The 19,259-nt window shown below is 46.2% G+C and overlaps 1 long non-coding RNA gene across 3 annotated transcripts in view; it reads left to right on the forward strand.

Annotated features, from left to right (window-relative positions):
* The first annotated feature begins 1,470 nt into the window (after positions 1-1,470).
* Positions 1,471-19,259, forward strand: part of LOC138985407 (uncharacterized) — a 63,041-nt gene continuing 45,252 nt past the window's right edge. The window contains exons 1-3 of one of the 3 annotated variants that reach the window (XR_011462457.1): positions 1,471-1,774; positions 9,908-10,058; positions 17,089-17,163. This is a non-coding gene — a long non-coding RNA (uncharacterized lncRNA). The remainder of the gene's footprint in view (positions 1,775-9,907; positions 10,059-17,088; positions 17,164-19,259) is intronic. The other 2 variants (XR_011462458.1, XR_011462459.1) reach the window with 2 other exon arrangements.

The following is a 19,259-nucleotide window of genomic DNA, read 5'->3' on the forward strand; positions in this document are numbered from 1 at the left end:
CCCTAAATACTCCCTCCCCAGGCAACCACCAGTCTGCTCTCTATGTCCAAGAGTCTGTTTCTGTTTGGTATATAGGTTCATCTACGTCATATTTTAGTCCCCACATGTAAGTGCTATCATAAGGTGTTTATCTTTGTCTTTGTGACTTACTTTACTTAGTACGATAATCTCAAGCTGCTGCAAATGGCATTCTTTTGTTCCTTTTTTATTAATGTGATGGAGCAGTATTCCGTTGCGCACATGTACCACATCTATTTTATCCACTCCTCTTGCCTCCATATCTTGGTAAATAGTACTGCTAGGAGCATAATGGTGTCTGTATCATTTTGAATTAGTTTTGCCCATCTGAGCAATTTTTAATTCGCTTGAACTGGGGCTGATTTTTGCCCCCGCCCCCCCCCCCCAGGTTACATTTAGTGATGTCTGAGCGGCATTTTTGGTTGTTGTACGTGGGGTGGCAGTGGTGTTGCTACTGGGAGACTGTGGGTTGAGACCATGGATATTGCTAAATATACAACATGAACTGGACACCCCGTACAGCAAGAAACTATCCAATCCAAACCCCAATAGTTAAAGTCAAGAAACCTGGGGCCAGCAGAAGCCTGTCAGGAGATAGGCACGCACTTCACGTGGCAGTGGGGACAGGTTACGGCTGCAGTGGGAGCGGGTGTGGGGCTCTGCATGTGAGTTACGGGCTTCAGGAGTGGTTCTGAACCCCAGCTTCGACCCATAAATTCAGTGATGCGAGGTGGCATGGCCCAAGGAGAGGAAGCTAGAGTCTAACCCACCCTTTTCTCATGCTCCCCAGGCTCCCCTCCTCCCCGCTCCTCCCCACCAAGTGTGCCTGCCATGGGGCCCCATGTCCTGATCTACATGGAAGGGCTGTGGACAGGTGGGGCATGGGGCTGGGGACGGCCCCCTTGTGGTCGTCGAGCCTTTCTTGGAGAGGGTCCTTAGCCCGAGGGGGTCAGGGCGCAGCTCTGCCTTGCATCCCCAGCTGCTAGCCCAAATGGACACACGTGGGGCACTATTACATATCTGCTGGGCGTATGAATGAAAGCATGTCCTACTGAGGTGGAGTAATTCTTACATGTTTCTTACCCCAGACTCTGGGGGTGGCTCTCGGTTGAAGAGGAGGGAAGCCGCTGATGGAGTCGACAGGAGCTGGCTCTCATTTCCTCTCCCGTCCGGGGCTGTGAGCCCTCTCCTTGTTCAGGGTGATGTGGTGGGGAGCGGACGGGCTTTGCAGCTGGGTGGACTCATGCCTGCATCCCGGCTCAGCTGTTTCCAAGTGGTACTTGGCCAAGTGACTTAACCTTGATGAGTGTCAGGGAAATTAAACAAATAGTCTGGCTTAGGCTTCAGAGACAAAGCAGAGCGGGTCCTCTGACCTTGCTTCAAACCTGCCTGGACACTGCTCTGGCTGGGAGTGACTGGGAGTGACTGCCTGCTGTGAGTGCAAGACTTGCAGGGCCACAGATAAGATGCAGGTGGAATCTTGAGAGTGTTAAGCCCCTGGAGGGGGCCTGGCCAACCAAGCCCCAAGCATTCCAAGTTTTACACAATAAAGCAGACAGCATTAACATGAAATCAGAGCTGCAATTTGTTCAAGGATTGATGATGATAACAGCTTGCCACCTTTCTGGGATCATAAATGGAACCCCCAAACTGCAATCTTTGAAGTCTCACCTATGGAGCAGACACGCTGCCTGGGACCCTTTCCTGGTTGGGACTCCAGCTGTTTAAGTCTGGATGTTGGTCAAAACCCAATTAGGTGATGTATTCTCTACTCTATTTCTCTTTTCTTTTAATGTTAGTATGTTGAAAGTAAGCTAGATAATTCTCTAATAAATATCTGTATTATTTATTTGTACATAACGAGCAGCTTATTTTGTTAACAAATCCTTTGAACCTGAGACGAAAGTGAAAACTTCTGTCAAAACAGTGAGCTTACGATATTGTAATCAGCCTCCAATTAAAAAACAAACAAACAAACAAAACCAGTGAGCTTGTTTCCTCATCTTAGCTTAGAGATAATAGCAGTTCTCTCCTTAGTGCATAAAGTTTTAGAGGATTACATGAAATGATGCATGAAAATTAGAGATGGCCAAGAGATTTTCCCAAGAAGCCTGTAGTTAGGAGGTCAGATAGAAGGGTAAACCGGCAGAGTAGAACAGTGCAAGTGGCATAGGGGGAATATACATGAGCTAACAGAGGAAAGCACCCACATAATGCCTGCGTTGGGCTGCACCCCACACGCCTGCAAGGTCTGTACTTGCTCCGCTGCAAGACAAAAGAAAGAGCTCAGCATCGCAACAAAGGCATCAATGGATGGGGGAGCTCACACGTCTGAAATAAAGTCCTGGAGTGGCAGTGTGCAGTGAACAGCTGGCAGGACCTGATGGCAGTCTTCACTTTGTAGGGGAGAAGGGGACATACCAGTTATAGGGGAACTGACATCAGGTTGGCTCATCGGTTACAAGGGAAAAGAGTAGCAAAAGAGTACGCTCCTCATGGCTCCTTTGATAAGGACAATCACTGGCTAGGGCGGAGGTGTGCATGTCGGAAGGTCAGTCATGTGAGTAGGGTGTAGGTGAGGCAGGCACTGGTCAAGCAGGGGATGTACAGAGAACAAGGGAACAGTCATCGTGAGTGGCCTGACCACACGGCCTGGCACTTGGGAGGGATTCAGGAACCCGAATTCCATTCTCCATATGAAAAATGTCGTGGGACTTCAGAAGAGAGACCACACGAGAGTAAAGTGGGGTGTGCACTCCGAGTTCTAGAAGGAGGAGGTTATTAAATAAGTTTATATTTGATGGCCTCTCTTTAGTCCACATAATAAAGAAATGCCGTTTCCAGAGGGAGGAGAGGAAACGGGGACGTGGGAAGCTGATGTGGGAAACAGGAAAAGGTATCTAGCAGGAAGAGAAGGCACAAGCTAAGACCCAGCTGAGACTTAAATTACCTACTGAAAGTGAATAGGCAAAGCTGTCTTTGTATTTTCTGGTTTTCTCCGACATTGTGGCCCCGTGGTTGGAAGATGCAGCTTTCATGCAAGTTTGGGCCCAGAGGCTGCTAGGAGAGCAAGGATGCTGATGAGAGCATGGGGGCATCAGTGGGGGCCCGAGGCGGTGAAAAGGGCTGGGAATCAGGAGCAGGGAGCAGACTAGAAAGAGGAACCGAGGGCCTTGGGTTCTGAGGAAGCAGGGAGAGGCAAAGCACAGCAGAAGGGCAGGAAATGACTCAGTCAAGAGCATGAGAGTTTGCTTTTTGCAGGAGCAGGAGTTCTGGGTGATGAGAAACTTCACAGAGAGGCTGTGTAAAGGGGTTCCTAGGAGAGGTGGAGGTTCTTAGAGAAGAAAAGACTGAGTTCTGTGCACATTGATGTTGGCCAGTGGTGGGAAGTGAGGTGGACTGGAAATGGAGTCATGTAGAAAACTCTTGGTATCTGTTACAGTTCAGATCGTTTTCCCTTTGAAAGCTGGGTTTCCCAGCTGGTGCAGTGGTGAAGAATCCGCCTGCCAATGCAGGAAACGCAAGAGACGTGGGTTCCATCCCTGGATCAGGAAGATCCCCTAGAGAAAGAAATGGCAATCCACTCCAGTGTTCTTGCCTGGAAAATCCCATGGACAAAGGAGCCTGGCAGACTACATCCACGGGGTTGTAAAGAGGTTGGACATGACTGAGCACACGTAGCATCCCTTGAAAGATATGTTGAAGTCTTAACCCCCAGGGCCTCAGAATGTGATCCTATTTAGAAACAGGGTTATTGCAGGTCTTAAGGTGAGATCACACTGGAGGAGGGTGGGCCCTTCATCCTTCTGACTCACGTCCTCATAAGAGAGGAAGACCTCATGTGAAAACAGAGACACACAGGGAGAAAGAAGATGGTGTCGCATGATGACAGAGGTGGAGACTGCAGTGATGCATTTACAAGCCAGGGAACGCCAGGATTGCTGGCTACCACCAGGCAAGGAAGGAGTCTCCTCTACAGCTTTCAGGGGGAGCATGGCCCTGCTGATGGATTTCATATGTTGGCCTCCAGCACTGTGGGAGAGTAAACTTCTGTTTTTTTAAGCTGCCTCGTTGTGGTGCTTTGTACAACAGTCCTAGGACTCTAATATACACTCCTCTCCCCGGTCCAACATCACTCTTAAAGCCACATTCAACTTCCAGTGCCTCAAATAAACCTTTCCACTCTTCTGGTCATGCCGACCTCCCCTGCCTCCCTTCTCTGCTCTCCAGCTACACTGGAAGTCTGGCGCAGTTATGCATGAAATCAGCATGTAATTCCACTAAGTTTTATGATTGCCCTCAAATTGTTTCAAGATTTGTCTTCACTAAGGTGCAAGCCTCTTGTGTGTGTTAGTTGCTCAGTCATGCCCAACTCTTGGCGACCCCATGGACTGTAGCCTGCCAGGCTCCCTCTGTCCATGGGGATTCTCCGGGCCAGAATGCTGGAGTGGGTTGCCATTCCCTTTTCTAGGGGATCTTCCCAACCCAGGGATCAAACTCAGGTCTCCCACATTGCAGGCAGATTCTTTATCATCTGAGCCACCAGGGAAGCACCTTAGGTAAGCATCTTACCTTTCGGAATTTCCAACACTGCCTCAGGCAGCACTGGGCTTCTGACGGGTGCTCATCCATTACTTGTAAATCTCTTGCTGGCAGTTTCAGAGTGTTGCCTAAACTTGATCCTTATTTAGGTCACTTGCTGTGTGTTTTTCTGGGGCACCACTATCCTGCTGGCATTTGAATACTGATGCTCTCTCTTGGATCATTATGGAAAAGTATGAAACTGCATATCATCCAAAAAGTCATAATGTATTTTTTTTTATCATGAGAACAATTCAAACACAGTAATGCTCAACTGAAGAAAACCTCCACGCACAACTGATTAAATGATTGAGAAGGGGAGAGATAATTTTTTATTGACACAAAGTTTTTTTTTTTTAGTTTTAAATCACCTAATAGGTCTTCCTTGGTGGCTCAGGGGTAAAGAATCTGCCCACAATGCAGGAGATGCGGGTTTGATCCCTGGGTTGGGAAGATCCCCTGGAGAAGGAAATGGCAATCCACTTCAGTAATTCTGGCCTGGGAAATCCCATGGACAGGGAAGCCTGGCAGGCTACAGTCCGTAGGGTGGCAAAGAGTCAGACACGACTTGGCGACTAACCACCACCACCACCACCAACAACAAAATCACCCAATAAGGCTTAGAACATTTTTTCTTTTTATATGACTTATAAAACTTTTTTTCCTATCTACATCCATCACAGTAAAATGATATTTATGCAACTTTCTGAGGACACGGGGACTGTTTAAACTAGTTACACCGAGGCCGAACAAAACTTAGAAAAAAAAGCAGCACATTTCTCTGAATATGTTAAGTGCAGGTCTTTGCAGAAAACACCTTTCGAAGTTGATTTAAGAAGATGGTAATAGTGACTGTCTCTGGGGAGGAGAACTCCAGAAATAGTAGGCAGGAAGAGGGAAGAAAGGAAGACTTTCCACGTGATTCCATTTAATGGTTCAGAATAGGGGACAATTAGAAAGCAAAGACAGGGTCCTTGAAAGGATAACCTGTGCATGGATGTGGTAGTAGCCTGCACTCAGAGGAAGTCATGGAGAAGCGTGCACGCATACACACACACACACACACACACACACACGCTTTTAATGATCAATTCTGCTGTCTTCAGAAGCATATTCTCATTAAGCTTTTCCGGGGCGAGAAGATGATGTCATTCTTAATGTCAGTCCAACCCAGGTGGGGTCTCTCTGCCTGCTTAATTACTCCTGTCTGCATCTAATCTGCTCCCTGGGGAACCTCACTTACCTTGGTCCCTTTGAATACCACAGACCTCCCTTTAGCCCTTGGCATAGGAGAGTCATTTCCTCTGTCATTTCCCCTGCTTGGTGATTTCAAACTGCCCTTCTCTCTTTCCGTAATGATTTGATGCAGCGGATGATGGCAACATTGGAAAAAATGGACTCCAGTCTGCCCAGGTCACAGAGCAGCACAGAGCTGTACCCAGGTCACAGAAGTGACATTGCTGTTAGACTGCAGAGCTCCTAACCTCTAACCTCTAACCTCCGAACCTCTAAGCAGTGCCCTTCTGCAATCCCACAGCCTGACACTCAGATCAAACACCTCTCATTACATGAGAGTGATGGGCAGAACAGGGAACCCTGGAGGAAATGCTGTGGAGAGAGGGTTTGCGATTCAGACATCACAACTGAGTTATTGGCAAGACTCCTTTGAGAGATTGCTAGCTTGAATGCATTGGCTAGCTCTGCTAAAGGAACAGCTTCTGGATGACTCACTCATCAGCGGTTTGGTCCTTAACACTCTGTGGACTGTGTCTGATTCATCCCAATGCTTGACACATGGTAGGCTGATCACAAATTTGTGTTGAGTGAAGGAACTGACTTATGGTTTATATAGAAGGGAGACAGCTAAGTCCTTCATTCTAGCTCTACAACTAAACTGAATCCATTTGGAAGAAGAATCCAGATAAAAAGGGATGTGTCGAGGGAAGAAGAAAGGCTGAAACAGGCTGTGCAAGCCCACCTCCGGGTGTGTGTGCGTGTGTGTGTGTGTCTGTGGGCGTGTGTGCGCAATGAAAGGAATAGGAAGGGAACCAGGCGTGGCTGCTTGCCTTGGCCCTCAGGGACAGTGGGCTCACAGTTCCCTGGGCTGGTGGCACGGTGCTGCTGGGGAAGAATGCGGCTTTGGCCGAGAGGGGTGGACAGACAGCAGGGCTGTGTGTTCTGAGGCAGCTTGCGGGGGAAAAGACCACCACCTGGGACGCGAAACAGTCCAGGAGCTGAGGAACTGGTGCTGGAAGGCACGGGGACGGGCAAGCAGGGAATGGGCACGAGCTGCAGACGCACAGGCCACAGAGGTGCCAAGCTGCACGTGGGGTGTGTGGGGTTGGCTACCTCCCTCCCTCCTGACTGCTGCCCACCACATACACCTCAGAGCAGCTGAAGCAGAGATCTCCTTCTACTGAGAGTCTGCAGAGTCTGTTACAGAGAGAATCTCTGGACCAAACGGGTAGCCAGAATTCCTAGGCCATCAGGACTCTTAGGTACATCGTCATTTTCTTGACTCAGTGAGAATTTAAGAGAGAACCGTTGTTCCCTCCCCCAGAGAAATATAAATGAAGGCCACCCAGACTCTGGGTGGGAGGAGTTTCATGTCCTCTCCAGGGACCCTCGAAAGAGCCTGAAGAAAGCTTTGAGTTCACCAGATCTAACCTTCATTTTTACAAAGGCTTTGAGATGCAAAGGAAGGACCTTGACTTACTCAGGATCACAGAATCAACAAGAACGCAGTGGTCAAAAGCAGGTCTTCCTTTTTGAAATTCCATTCCAGCAGTGGCTTCTTCTCTACGGCTTCTGCAGGGCCTCTTGGGGTTCATGTGAATGCAAAATGTGTCCACCTGGCTAGACTTCCCTCTATGAAGTGTTCAGATGCCCAAACATCATTTCTTCCTCTACAACTTGGATCTTGGGTTAGAACTTTTTTTCTCCCTAGCTGAGCTGATCTGAGCTCTGTGGTTGGGTGGGTCCTGTGACTGGAGGAATCCACTGGGTGGCATGGGTGATATGTGCTTAACTCTATCAGAGTCAAGCCTATTAACCCAGCCGACCCACTCACGGCTGCACGGTCTGCTTGGCTGATGTCACCTTTCTAAGCAGCCCGCTCTATGTCAGAATAGCCAAGCAGAAGACAGCAATTTGGTAAAAGTGATCAACTCAGCAAAAGTGATCAACTCCTGGGGTGGCTGATGTTGACACAGGAGTAGAGGGGCAAGCAATATGAGACTCCTTTAAGCCCTGCTGAGCCTCTAGTGTTTCTTGGGTATGACCACCTGCTTCATATTTACGCACAACTGCTTCACTGAGCGGTGCAGTGAGTGCTAGACATGCTGAACTGAACTGTCTTATTCAGTTCTCGCCTGGGGTATGGGCATTATCCCCCATCTTGCAGATGAAGACAGAGGCTTAGAAGAAGAATCAAAACGCTGTTAGTAAGAGAAGCCAGGATTGATTGATTGATTGAAGTATACTTGATTTACAATGTTGTGTTAATTTCTGCCCTAAGGAAAAGTGATTCAGTTATATATATACATATATTCCTTTCTATTCTTTTCTATTACAGTTTATCACAGAATACTGAATATAGCTCCCCGTGCTATTCAATAGGACCTTGGTTATCCATTCTTTACATACTACTTTGCATCTGTGAATTCTAGGCTCCCAATCCATCCCCCTCCCACCACAAAACACTTCGCAGCCACAAATCTGTTTACTGTGTCTGTGAGTCTGTCTCATAGATAAGCTGCTCATTTGTGTCATATTTTAGATTAATGATATTATATGGCACTTGTCTTTCTCTTTCAGAGTTACTTCACTTAGTATAATAATTTCTAGGTCTAGCCCAGTTGCTGCAAATATCATTTCATTCTTTTTTATGGCTGAGTAGTATTCCGTTGTATGTAGGTACCACATCTTCTTTACCCATTCCTCTGTCAATGGACATCCAGGTTGCTTCCATATCTTGGCTATTGTAAATAATGCCGAGGAGCTGGGATTTTAACTGATAGACATCTCTCTGCTTTGCATTTCCTGCTTCCTAAGGCTCTGCACAGGTGCTTTTTTGCCCCTGGCCCTTCCTGGATTTCCATAAGACATTCTACTTTTCAAAATCACTAGCTGTGTGACTTTGGCTTTCTGGGGATGAAATAGCATAAGCTTTTTTATTCTAATAAAAGCTTGAGTGAGGGAGAGGCCATCTGATTTTGGAGTGTGGGCAGCGCTGACGCTTAGTCCTAAGTTCCTCATCTTCTCTCCTGTCCTCCCTGCAGAGTTGGAGGGGGAATTTGTGGGTTCACTAGGAAAATTGTTCCATGAATGCTCGGCATTGTTCTCATCTGTGGTGGAGAGAATGGCCAAGGGGAAAACCTACCCAGTTGGCCCGGAAAGGCAAGTGGCTGGGTCATCCTGACATGGATGGCTGGGCCAATAGAGGTCAACCTCGCTCCCTGTGGACGAGGCCCGGGACGTGCTCAGAAGCTCAACAGGAGAAACCCCTGTGGAGCTTGTGGTGCCCTGTGAAGAACGCAGACCGAGAGTCCAGAGACCCGGATTCCTCCACACCATTGGAAATATTCCCTCCTGGACCCCGGTTAGACCGTGTAGTCTGTCCATCTCTCACATGTCCTGGGAGAGATGATTTCTGTCAGCAAGATAGCTCTGGTCTATCTGTCTTATCTGTGATACCATGGACAGAGGATCTTGGCAGACTACAGTCTGCTGGGGTCGCAAGAATCAGACATGACTTAGCAACTAAACCACCACCATCTTTATCTGTGATATCACAGAAAAGATATTACAGGTAAGAAAAATTTGATTCCACGTGCAGGACCAATGATCTTTCTTATTGCAGATTCAGAAAAATATGGGATTAGCATCTGCTTCCCCCAGTAGTGTTCTCCTCAATAGGTTAAACATTCTCACATGTTATTCTTTCTAGACCCAGACCCTCTGCTCTCAAATACAGAATTGATCAAACCCTTTTGATAGGGTTTGGCTTAGTGGAGAGAGTAGAGAGGGACTTGCTTTGACCGGGTGCTATTCTTCACTCACACCATCTTCTCTAAAAATGTTCCCCAGGTCCCTTGTTCCCCCTGCGACCTGATGAATCATAGTCAAATTATTCTACTTACACCAGTTATAACAAGATGATCAGTGGTGCAGAGCACGTAGTTATCATGTTGTTTATTAAAAGGCTGGCTAACTTGGGAATGACTATAGTTCTGCTGTAACTGTTGGTGAATTTGACAAAACCTCTACTTTTTTCAAAGGCTTTAAAAAACAAATCCTTTCTTTCAAGGACTGATGAGGAGCTAATAGTCCCCATTTTGGCTTTGGGAGAGATGGAAAGAAAGCCCAAGAAACTGGGAAAGGAAGCAGTAGAAAGTGAAGCCACATTTGGACAATCCGACCCCATGAAAACCCAAGGAATATTTATTAGGCTCCACCTGGTAAGTCATGCTATTACAGTCTGCCTGACATCAGTCCTAGCTCTACTATTTGATAGATACCAGAGGCCCCTGCACAGATAAAGATAAACCTATTTTTCAAGAGGGCAGAGCTCTTCATTGTAGGGTTAGTGCCCTGAATACTCAGGAGCTGCCCTGGTCAACCAGACCACAGCTCCAGAGTGAAAAGCCATCAGCCTGGGAAAATGTCTGTCATGACATAACTACACTCAGAACTTCCATGTAATAGTCTAGCTTTTATTTCCGAGTGGTGGGGGGAGCAGATGTTTCTCGGTCATTTCAGCCCTTGGTCTTGAGCCCTATGTTTCTACCTTCTACTCTGGTTTCTCTCAATTGTGCCGTTCTCATCCCTCTCATCCCTCTGCAGACCCGAGCCCTGCAAAGCCAGACTCCCTCATCACTCTCTGCTTAGTTCAGCACAGGGGGAAATGAGTTAGAAGGACCTACCTGCCCACCCAAAAGGGAAGGTTCACTCTGCCTGGTCTTCATGCATAGCTCTGGAGACTTATGGCAGGAGCTGAAGGGACAGCTCTTCACGTGGGTCTCTCTCTGAATCTCCCCTGGACACAACCATGGAGTCAGGAGAGCCAGACCCTGGCCATCTGTCTCTGTATTCTTCAGAGCCCTCACCCTGCTTGTGAACTAGACATTCCTGAACCTGTTACCTCCTTCCATGACAGTAAACAAAATGAATGCATGCTCAGGTGTGTTAAGGTTCTTGGGGATACTTACATTTTAGCATTCTTTAGTATAGGGTTCGGAGAAGGCAATGGCACCCCACTCCAGTACTCTTGCCTGGAAAATCCCATGGATGGAGGAGCTTGGTAGGCTCCAGTCCATGGGGTCGCTAAGAGTCGGACATGACTGAGCGACTTCACTTTCACTTTTCACTTTCATGTAGTGGAGAAGGAAATGGCAACCCACTCCAGTATTCTCCAGTAACCCATTCCAGGATTCTCCAGCCTGGAGAATCCCAGGGACAGAGGAGCTATCCCTGTTGGGCTGCTGTCTATGGGGTCGCACAGAGTCGGACATGACTGATGCGACTTAGCAGCAGCAGCAGCAGTGTAGGGTTGGGCTTCCCTGGTGGCTCAGCAGTAATAATCTGCCTACAAGGCAGGAGATGTGGGTTCAGTCCCTGTGTCAAGAAGATCCCCTGAAGAAGGAAATGGCAACCCACTCCAGTATTCTTGCCTGGAAAATCTCATGGACAGAGGAGACTGGCAGGGTATAGTCCGTGGGATTGCGAGAGTCAGACATGACTTAGAGACTAAACAACAGCAACAAGTGTATGGTTGTCAGACTTTTTCCTTGAAGGGCCAGATAACAAATACTTTAGGTTTTGCAAGCTGTATTGTCCCACAAAGGCAGCCATAGGAAAAATATATATGAATGAGAGTGGATGTATTCTCATAAAACTTTACTTATGGGGATGGAAATGTGAATTTCATGTCATTTTCATGTGTTATAAAATATTCATCATTTGCTTTAAACTATTTAAAAATGTAAAACCATACTTAGCTCTTAGGACGTAGATAGTGGGCTGGATTTGGCCTATAGTTTGCCAATCCCTGATTTAACTAAAAGCAATGGACACCTGGCTGAAATCTCCAAGAACCGCCATGCTCTGTTAGGTCCTGCCTTTCTGGAACTTCAGTCCTTCTGGAGCCAATTTAGATCAGGTCTGGGAGAAGGCAATGGCAACCCACTCCAGTACTTTTGCCTGGAAAATCCCATGGATGGAGGAGCCTGGTGGGCTGCAGTCCATGGGGTCACTGAGGGTTGGACACGACTGAGCAACTTGACTTTCACTTTTCACTTTCATGCTTTGGAGAAGGAAATGGCAACCCACTCCAGTATTCTTGCCTGGAGAATCCCAGGGATGAGGGAGCCTGGTGGGTTGCCGTCTATGGGGTCGCACAGAGTCGGACACGACTGAAGCAACTTAGCAGCAGCAGCAGCAGCAGCAGGGAGGCCCCACCACTGATGGGAGCTAGAGTTACCATTGTGGCTAAAGGTTTAGTTGCCCCTTAAGTTCTCCCGATTCCTCAGAGAATTTGTAGACTTGGTGGAATTGCCTTTTTTTCTCTCCAGAGCTGGCTGGGTGCACGCATAGACGTTTCCTATTGTTCCCATAATGAGTGACGACAGATTCAGCAGCTTAAAGGAATATAAATTTATTATCTCATAATTTTGAGCATCAGAAGTCCAGATTTAGGCCATGTTGAGAGGGGTTTCTACCACTTGCAACATATAACATAACTGCCCTGTGTTCTTTTCGTTAGACCTTTACCACTAGGCTGTAAGTTCTACAGGAACTTAAGGGAATTGGTCCCTTACATTTATCTTCTGCAGTAACGGGCACTTAATAAGTGTCTGAATTAGGAGGCATTGACAGCCTGTTGCAGGGGAGAAAGAGAGACCATTTGAGCACAAGAAGGAGATGAGAAAGCTACATGGGTATGAAAGAGCCAGCACATGAACACGTGTGCTCACACATGAAGCTGGAGCAGCAGAAAACCCAGGAGAAAGAGGAAACAAATGTGGCTCTTACTCCACCGTCTCTTCCATTCCCACCCACGTGTGTCTGTCTGTCCAACTGTCTCATTAATGGTAGTGGACACTTGGCTGTAATTTTTAGGCACCCTCAGATTTTTTAGCTCTTACGTTTCTGCTTTAAATTGGCTCAGGAAATAGAGAAGATCCAGAAAAGAGCTAAGAATCTAAGGATGCCTCGAAATTATAGCCAAGTGTCCACTACTGTTGATGAGACTGTCAGACAAACAGACAGATGTGGGGGCCCCACAAGTGATGGGAACTGCTGTTAATGTGCTCTCTCTCTCTCCCTCCCTCTGTTTAGCTGTCTGTCTCTTCTATATCTCATATGCAGGAAGTCCCTGGCTTTCTAAGAATCATCCTCACCTAGATCAGCACTTATTCCTCACCTTCCCCACTCCACCGCCATGCCCCCAGCAGGGGGACAGAAAGGTTTATGAAATTGTTTCTGCGGCTGAGGCTGAAGTGGTGAGTGGGGAGGTAGGCAAGGAAACATTTTTTTTGATTTGACACTATTGAGCAGATAAAGCTTCTCCACTCACGTTTTAACATTGGCTCTGGGCTCCAGGGTCAAGTCTTAACTCTGCCCTTAACCTCTGGGAGAGCTTGGCCTCAACATTATTTGCAGAATTGAGTAAAATAATATTACTGATATCATGTGGTTGCTTATGTATGCGTGCATGCTAAGTCACTTCAGTCGTGGTTGATTATGAGGATTATGCCATATAAAACATCGTTAAGTAATATAAAACCTTATGAAACAATATAAAGCATGTAAAGTTCTTAGATGTGGGATCCAATGAGCACTCAGTAAGTAAAACTCATTCTTACTTTTTACTACTTTATTTTTTTTGTTATTCTTTTCCAAAATCAATGAAATTGTCCAGTGGACCCACCTCCCAAAACGTTTTGCTGTGGATCACTCTAAGGATGGATTTGCTAACAGTGAAGAATAAATCTACGGCGTCTGTTAACTGTAACAGACAGTTCTGATCTATGGAGGCAACTTTTGTACAGAGGCTGTGACTGTAAAGGGACAAGGTTCTCGTATGGATGTAGGTAGCTACCTCCATAGGTTGGGCTCATACAGAAAACTCTGACAAGGCACAGTGGATTCTGAAAGATGGAATTCAAACTTCCAAAAGAAGAATAATTAATACATGGATTTGTGGGAAATTATCACTCTCTTAGTTTCCAGGTGCCAAGAAAGAAGATAAAAAAATAATTTTCAATGTGAATAGGAATTTTTGTAGTTCACTTCAAGAAAAGACTTGATCTTCCCTTGAATATAGTAGTCATTTTAAGATGAATTGTTAGCCTTTACATCTCAATCTGATGTCACATATTCCAAATTTATTGCTTTGATTTAATATTCTATCTTAAGCATGGTTCCAATGAGAAACCACAGAAGAATTATGGCTGGGGAGGAGATTTTAAGATTTCCAAAGGGCGAACATGAGGAGTTACATATAAAAAATGGGTTTCTGAGTTTTTTTTTTTGAAGAGTTGTAGAATTTTTAGTTTTACTCTTTTTTTCTAGAGCAGGATAGATGCAGTTTTGGAAAGCTAGATCACTGGACACAGCTCTTTGATCACTTAGTTGAAAGTGATCCCCACATCCTTGAATTCCTTCAAATACTATGCCAGTCTGATACATCCTGTGACTTTCCCCTATATGTTATTTATATCTGTGTTTTCTTTTTCTTTTTTGATACTTAAACTACTTAAGAGGAGGAAACATACAAATATGTATACATATATGTGCATGCATGTGTGCTAAGTTGCTTTGCTGCTACTGTTGCTAAGTCGCTTCAGTCGTGTCCGACTCTGTGCGACCCCATAGACGGCAGCCCACCAGGCTCCCCTGTCCCTGGGATTCTCCAGGCAAGAACACTGGAGTGGGTTGCCATTTCCTTCTCCAATGCATGAAAGTGAAAAGTGAAAGTGAAATCGCTCAGTTGTGTCCGACTCTTAGCGACCCCATGGACTGAAGCCTACCAGGCTCCTCCGTCCATGGGATTTTCCTGGCAAGAGTACTAGAGTGGGTTGCCATTGCCTTCTCCTAAGTTGCTTTAGTCATATCCAACTATTTGTGACCCTATGGACCATAGTCCGCCAGGCTCCACTGGTCATGGGCTTCTCCAGGCAAGAATACTGGAGTGGGTAGCCATTCTCTTCTCCAGGGGATCTTCCCAACCCTGGGACAAAGCCCAGGTCTTCTGCAATGCAGGAGATGCAGGAAATGCAAGTTCTATCCCCGAGTCAGGAAGATCTCCTGGAGAAGGGAATGGCCACCCACTCCAGTATTCTTGCTTGGGAAATCCCATGGACAGAGGAGCCTGGCAGGCGAGTTGCAAAGAATTGGGCATGACTGCTTGACTGAGCACACACACACACACACACACACTTGCACACACACATACATGCACACATATATACACACACATGCACACACACACACACACATAAGTATCCATCTTTCCCAATAGCAATCCCAAGGTTTTGTATGCAACTATAGCACTTGATAAATGGGTGGTTTGTGGAAGTGAAGCATAGTGGAGAGTGATTCCAGAACTCTATACAAGATCATGGTCATCGTCCATGATCTAGATCTCATGTTATCTACTTCCTTGGTGAATGGCCTTGAGTCTCAGCTTTCTGATCATCCTGAAACTGGGTGATGTCACTGGCTTTGTAGGAAAACTTAAAATTCCATACATGATAGAGCCTGGTATCTGACATGAAATAAGCCCCAAGTTACACAAGAATTTAAAATAATGGCCATTTACAGTAATATGGATTTTTAAATACTATTTTCATTTTCTCCCCATTACCCACCAAGTGGAAAAATCATCTTTAATTTTTTTTGAGAGTTTAAAGTTTCAATGTATCCTATGTTCAAAGAAGAATTTATGTATTCTTTGCAATGGAATGTTAGACTTGGAGAGGCTCTTCAAGTTTGCTTTAAGCCCTGCTCCTGATGCAGAAACTGAATGTGATTTCACGGAGGTGGGCGTGGGACCTTACAGAGAGAGTGGAATTAGCTAAAGGAAGAACTAGGAAATGGAGATGGTGTTGATTCTAGCAGGAGCATGGAGGTGATGGTTGGGGAGGGGGGCAGAGGGGTGAGTTAAAGGGAAGAAGGAAATTACTAGGTGGATTTTAGAAATGATGAGAAGACAAGGCAGACTTGTGAGTAAGGGGACCTGCATTTCATAAGCCAGGCACGATGCCAGGTGGTTTACTGAATGTTCACAATAACTCCATTATGTCCCTGGTGCTCTTCATCCATTTTACAGATAAGGAGGCTGTTCATGAAAGTTAACTTGTCATTGCTATGTGGCCATGTGTTTCCCCATTTATTATTCTGTGAAGGTTCACAAAGGGGGAACAAGTGAGTGACTTTCTAGACAGGAAGGGAGGTTGGGGCTATTTTATAAAGGCTTTGATGTCAGGCAAAGGAGGAGAGGCTCATCTTAGAGACAATAGAGACACATTCAAGGTTTCCGGTTTGGGACTTGGGGAAATGAGGTTTATGATTCAATAAAAGAGGCGAGTTAGGAAGCTTTAACCCATCGGTTGTAAATCCCTCACCTCATCTTTTAAATGTGAGCTTTTCACTTTAGTTCCTGTCGATCCTAATTTGTGTATTAGTTTGTACCCTTTCTCCAAGGGGAATGGGGAAAGGCAGAGTATCTAAGACTCCGTGGATCCACCCTGGCACTCATTAAAGATGTTGTTACAAAGTACAGGAAGTTTCCCCAACTTGCTGCTGGCAGAATCCTGAGCAGCGGAGGGCAGGCGAATGCTTTCTTAGCAACGTGGAACAACTGTGCTCACGACAGCATTCAGAAGCGCTCACTCTGAATTTTTCATATCTTCCCCATTCCAGTTTTATCCCCTCAAGTGGAACTCTAGGGTTGGAAAGTTTTTAGCTCACCACCAATTTCCTTGCTGTTGAGGAATAGAGGTGTCATTGACATTATTACATTATTGCCCATAATAAGTTTAATATGAAATGGAATTATGTGACAGGACTCGACGTCTATTGCCTTGAAAATTAACACCTCACCTTCACCCTGGTGTTTTTCCTTCATAAGTGCTTTATCTCATCATTTATCTTTCAGCAGCACTGTTGTCCATCCCCCCATACAATTAGAGCAGCTGACTGCCTCATTAGCCACGAATCCACCTTGGCATGCTCTCCCTTCCCCTTTTATACTGTGGGTCCATCGAGTTCCAGATCCCCTGGTATTACCCCCCGAACAGCCAGGGTGACCCTCGGTCAAAGTCATTGGCAGTGGGCTTCTCTTTCTAATTCTACCATGCTGACCCTGGGCTGCCCAGAAATGCCCCAACACAAAGCCCCCAGAAGCATGGGCACTGACAAATTGTTGGGACTTTCTTGGCTGCTTTCTGCTCTATTAAAACCTATGCCTCCTTTCCTTTGCTGCAGAATGTTATTCTCAGCTGGGTGATCAGAAGAGGCAAGAAACAACTCTGAAAATTTTTAATCTCCGCTCATGAGTAGGTGAGCTAATGTATTAAACTTTCAAGTAACACAACGCAGACCCCTTCTTGTCATCTCTTCTTCCCATAGAGAATTTAGGGCCATGAGGAACATCACAGACTATTGTGGTCCAAGCATCAGCAGTCCTGATTCAGTAAATCATGAGTGGGGGTAAGTACAGGTATCATGAAAAAGCTTCAGTTGGTTATCGAGGGTCACAAACACTGCTCTGGTGAGAGAATGATGGAGAGGTCCTAAAACTGCACTGTTGCACACAGTAGCCACTTGTCACATGGGGCAATTTAAATGGAAATGAATTAGAATGGAATGAAATTGAAAACACAGTTCCTCAGTCCTACTACACGTGTTTCAAGTGCTCATAGCCACACTACTGTGGTTCGTGGCTACCGTATTCAACGGAGTAGACAGAGAAAGTTTCCATCGTCATGGGAAGTTCTATAAACAGTATTGCTTTACGGCACGAATTCAGTATTGTTTGCTATTTATTCTAAGTGGAAAACCAGTGCCTTGGGAAGCAGGGGAGTGGGGATGATAAGTCAGAAGGCAGTCTTAGAACCTACCATCTCTGATGGGCAAAGCCCTAGTCAGTAGGCATTTCCCTGGTGCCCAGAGTATCAGTGCACTCTGGTTAGAGTGTAACTTCCCACCTGGCTGTGTTTTCATCAGGCTTTTAACAATCAGAATCAATTTCATCTTACAGTGATGTACTATTTCTAATAGAACTTATATTCGACTATTCAGGTTTCTCATTTACAAAGGAGCTTCATGTCCATTCACGTAAATGATGCTCAGGATAATTGTAAGAAAAATGATGCCAGTCCCCTTTAAGAGTGTGAGAAAATGAATACTCACTAAGGACAGAATAGTCCCATAAATAAGCAATCAACCATAAGAAGAATGTATCAGTGCTATGCCTGTTGATTCGGAGGGATTTCCCCAAGATTACTTTGGTTGAGAGAAGCAGGAATGGGAAGGGGTGCATAGCGTTATCCTGGCTACCTGGAGGTTTGCTGCTGAGCCCTGCTTCACACTTACCCTGCTCTCTTCTACACTACCAAGTGACAGAGACTCGAAGATGGTGGTTTCCAGGCTCCTGTCCGTTAGCTTCCAGTTGAGTGTAGCCAGGGGGAGTCTTGGTGGAGGTTCGTGGGGTGTAGACAAGGGCAGAGCCTGGGCAGCCACCGTGGGCAGCATCTTGGGGGTATCAGTGTCTCCCCTCCACGACTCCAGCCTCACTGGACAGCTTCGCTCTGGTGTCAGCTTCCCATAGCTGTTGGAACTGATGACGCTGCCTCCCTCCTTTGCACCTGCAGCCCAGGGCTGGTAGCGATTCCCTGCTCTTGCCAACCTGCGGGCTGCCTCACCATTCTGTGCCTTGCTTCTTAGCTCTCCCATCACAGTGTGACCAGTATCCTGCATTCAAATCTCTCTCTCTCTGAACTATATTAGAGCAGTTTCTGTGTTCTTCATTGAGTCCTGACTGAGACGATCTGGTAAACAACGATAATCCATACAAAATGAGTGTGTGTGTGGTATGCGTGCGTGTGCATGATTGTGCGAGTGTGCAGAATACCGTGAAAGTACTAGGTGGTTAACATGGGCTACGGAGATGAGGGCGAGTGCCTGTGAGGGTGAGGGGATGGAGGAGGGGAAGGATAAAACTAAGCTAAAAAGGAGGGAAAAAGACTGCAGTAAGAATGCATGATCTAGTAACATGTGTGCGTTCACATAAAGTGTGCACGTTTGAATAAGCGAGATGATAAAACTGGTAGGAGTGATTTACTGACCTGTCCGTAGGCCAGTGAGTGGTAGAGCTGGAACCCCAACCCGGTCTTCTCACTCAAAATCTGGGTTCAGCATAGTGGTTGAGAACCCAGGCTGTGGAACCAGACGGTCAGTGTCCTTGATTGTGGCTCCATCACTTATCACCTGTGCATCCTTAGCATGGAGTCCTCATTGGCAAAACAGGGATCATGACAGTGACCACTTCTTAGAGTTTTTGAAATAATTACATGAGTTAATATTTCCAAAGCAGTTAGTTCTGTGCTTGGCACATAGCAGGTGCAACATCAGTGTCAAAAGGGGGTTTTTCCTCC

Source organism: Bos mutus, chromosome 24 (assembly GCF_027580195.1).
Source record: "Bos mutus isolate GX-2022 chromosome 24, NWIPB_WYAK_1.1, whole genome shotgun sequence".
In the NCBI taxonomy this organism is placed as follows: domain Eukaryota; kingdom Metazoa; phylum Chordata; class Mammalia; order Artiodactyla; family Bovidae; genus Bos; species Bos mutus.